Here is a 4,177-nt window from a genome sequence, read left to right on the forward strand (position 1 = left end):
TGAAGCTTGTATATTGGGGATTGAAGAGGCGATTGATTTGAGAATCAAGAACCTTGTCATATATGGAGATTCAGCTCTGGTGATAAATCAGGTTAACGGGAAATGGTATACGCATCAATCTCATTTAATTCCGTATCGAGATTATACGAGGAGGTTGTTGACGTTTTTCACCAAGGTGAAGTTGCATCATGTGCCCAGAGAGGAGAATCCGTTGGCAGATGCTTTGGCTACTCTGGCTGCCTTGATTAAGGTACAGAGGTGGAATCAGTTCCCCAGTGTGGAGGTAGGTCGTCTGGATAGACCGGCTTATGTGTTTGCTGTTGATACAGCGTCTGATGATGAGAAGCCGTGGTATTATGATATCAAGCGCTATCTAGAGACTCAAGAGTATCCTGAGGGAGCATCGAAGAAGGACCGAAAGACTCTGCGGAGGTTAGCCATGGTGTTCTACTTAAATAAGGATGGGGTTCTGTACAAGAGGAATTTTGATTGGGTCTTGCTCAGATGTGTTGATGATAGTGAAGCAAGCCAATTGATGAAAGAGGTTCACGAGGGATCATTTGGTACCCATGCCAGTGGGAATGCAATGGTGAAAAAGCTGCTAAGGGCAGGTTATTATTGGATGACAATGGAGGCCCAATGTTTTAATTTCGTGCGGAAGTGTCATAAATGCCAGATTTATGCTGACAAGGTGCACGTGCCTCCAAATCCGTTGAGCTTAATGTCGTCTCCATGGCCGTTTGCTATGTGGGGCATTGATATGATTGGAAAGATTGAGCCTACTGCTTCGAATGGACACAGATTCATATTAGTGGCTATTGATTACTTCACCAAGTGGGTGGAAGCAGCCTCTTATACGAACGTGACGAAGCAGGTCGTGGCCAGATTTATCAAGAGAGACATCATTTGCCGATATGGGGTTCCCGAGAGAATCATTACTGATAATGGTTCTAATTTGAACAATAAGATGATGGCAGAGCTGTGCCGGGAATTCAAGATCGAGCATCACAATTCTTCTCCCTATCGTCCGAAGATGAATGGGGCGGTTGAGGCAGCCAACAAGAATATAAAGAAGATTGTGCAGAAAATGGTGGTAACCTACAAAGACTGGCATGAGATGTTGCCGTTTGCGTTGCATGGGTATCGCACGTCGGTGCGCACATCTACTGGGGCAACTCCTTTCTCATTGGTATATGGGATGGAGGTTGTGTTACCTGTTGAGGTTCAGATTCCCTCTTTGAGAGTCCTGATGGACGTGAAATTGCAAGAGGCTGAATGGGTAAGGACCCGGTACGAAGAGTTGAGCCTGATTGAAGAGAAGAGGCTAGCAGCCATCTGTCATGGGCAGTTATATCAGCAAAGGATGAAGCGTGCTTTTGACAAGAAGGTACGACCTCGGGTATATCACGTGGGTGATATGGTGCTGAAAAGGATCCTTCCTCCTCAAAACGATCGAAGGGGCAAATGGACACCGAATTATGAAGGTCCATTCGTGGTCAAGAAGGTTTTCTCTGGTGGAGCCTTGTTATTAACGACCATGGATGGTGAGGATTTTCCATCCCCTGTGAATGCGGACGCAGTTAAAAAATACTTCGTATAATTGACCCGCTGGACGAAAAGAATAAAATAGTCCAGGCAAAAATGGGCATCCCGGCGAACCAAAAACAGAAAGAAAGGTTCGGGCAAAAATTAGGGATAAAAAAGAAAAAGTGTACACCCGGCAAGTCGAAAACCTGGAAAGGCGACTTGGGCAAAAATGGGTATCCCGGTGGACTGAAAACCCGAAAGGGCGGTCCAGGCAAAAGAGGGATTGAAACGAACAACTGCGTCTGGCGTGATCGTGTGCGCTTTGGTTAAAGCATCATGGATAATACCCGGTAGGGATCAGTCGGAATCGTCTTGTTCAGAAGGCAGAAAAGCACGGAGAGTCTGAGGACATATGGGGTGTAACTGAGTTGGAACCCGATGAGATCACGGGTTTCACATTGCCATTAGGATAGATTTTTCCTTTTGTGCGCAATTACCTCTTTTCAGGAATTGCTTCCTTTGTATTGCTCATTTGAGCCACACTTTCCGATCAATAAAATGCATATTCGGTCAAATAATTTTTGTTTTTTGTTTTTCATTACCGCTTTGATTGCAAAAACATCCCGATTATTTTGATAAAGAATCTTGCATTTTTATACATACAGGTCCCTTCCAATGCATGTTTATAAGATTGAAAGCTTGAAATCTTATTTGGAAGGTGGAGTGACCCAAGTGTTGAAATCTTGGCACGCCTGGGGCACGATTTTATCTAACGATCTGTTTTGCAGGAACTGTTAGATATTTTTCACTCACTTGCAGGTTGTGATGTGGAAGCTGTTGGAAAACATATCCCCAGAGAGTCCAATCAGGGACGAATGAGTGTGTGAAGGGATGGCGAAGACGTTGAGACGTACGACGATTCTTGATGGTAATCAAGAAGACTCTTCCAAGTCGGAAGACTTGAAAGTATGTAATTCCCCACAGAGTCCGACCAGGGACGAGTGTATGAGGAGAGGAAGAGAAGACGTTGAGACGTCCGACGACCCTTGAAACTAATCAAGAAGACTCTTCAAAGTCGGAAAAGTGAAATTTCTGTATAATTCCCAGGAGTACGTCCCGTCGATCGCGGCGCGACTTGGAATACAAGATGATGGAGCAGAAAAGGTCCAGACGAGTCTGGGAATTCTCAAAAGTGGAAAATTGATGTGAGATTGGGAGGTGGATACCAGGGTTCGACGAGTTGACGGGTGTATTGTACCAACTTTTCTCATTTCCCAGCTAAGTCCCCAAGCAGAGTGGTGAGGACCAAATCCCCAGCAGATCCAAGGTCTGTGGATTCCCCAGCCGAGTCAGGATGGTTATCCCCAGCAGGTTTACAACGATGTTTCCTCAGCAGCCAGGCCAGAAGGTTGCTACTCCCCGAGTGGAGCGGGTTTCAATGAAATATATCTCCGGCAGTGTTCATCCTACCAGTGGATTGGACAAGTTCCCGTAGCGGACGGATTTTGCATCCCCGGCTGAGCTGATTCTAGCTGTGGATTGCATGGGTTGTTCCCAGCGGAGTAGCACTCGTTTCCCTAGCAGGGTCAGGATGGTTATCCCCAGCAGGTGATAGATTGATGCTTTCCCCAGTCAATGGGCCTGGAGATTACTATTTCCCCAGCGGAGTATCTGTGAGTATTTCCCCAGTGAAGTCGTCAGGTATCTGTGAGGGTTCCCAAAGCAGAGTCAGGATTTATATCCCTAGTAAGTCAGAGACTGATGTATCCCCACAGAGTGTTGGTGGTGCTTATCCCCGCAGTTTCTCGAGCTGATCGGGTGCAAAGGGGGTTCTTCCCCGGCAAGGGTTACCTTTTCCCAGTAGCAGTACTATTCCCCAGCAGGGTGGAATTGGAGCAGTAACGAGTTCCTCAGCAGAGTGCCTCGTATTCCCCAAAAGAGTCCCTTGAGGGGGATACTTTTTATGCATTCATCATGAAAAATAGCATAGAATATTGCATAGAAAAATAAATGACCGCGTAGCATTTCCATATTTTTGGAGCATTACGTAGAAAAATCAATCATGCATCATTGCAGGCATAAGCTAGTCTCAGACCGTGGTTACTGTTTGAGAGGCGGTTTCGCCAGAAGATGAAGGTGTTATTCTGACGAGTTTGGCATTGTAATCAGTTGCCACAAAGTTTCTGTCGATCGAAGAAGTTTCCGACGATCAGGTTGAAGTACTTTTTCCGGTGTTCAGACCGAGGCGGTGTCCAGACCGAAGTGGCGTTCAGGCCGATGTTCCGATTTTCAGATCGAAGAAGCGCCCGACGTTTAGATCGAGGCAGCTTGTGGCAGTCAGGCCAAGTTTCCGGTATTCAGACCGACGTGGCGATCAGGCCAATTTTCCGGTGTTCAGACCGAAGTGGCGTTCAGGCCAATGTTCCGATTTTCAGATCGAAGAAGCGTCTGACGTTTAGATCGAGGTAGCTTGTGGCAGTCAGGCCAGTTTCCGGTATTCAGACCGACGTGGCGATCAGGCCGAGTTTCCGGAGTTCAGACCGAAGTGGCGATCAGGCCAAGTTTCCGGTATTCAGACTGAAGCGGTATTCAGACCGAGGTGGTTTTCAGACCAAGAAAGGGAAGATTACGGGGTTCAAGAAAATGAAAA

This window comes from Lathyrus oleraceus, chromosome 5, assembly GCF_024323335.1.
Source record: "Lathyrus oleraceus cultivar Zhongwan6 chromosome 5, CAAS_Psat_ZW6_1.0, whole genome shotgun sequence".
Classification (NCBI taxonomy): Eukaryota; Viridiplantae; Streptophyta; class Magnoliopsida; order Fabales; family Fabaceae; genus Lathyrus; species Lathyrus oleraceus.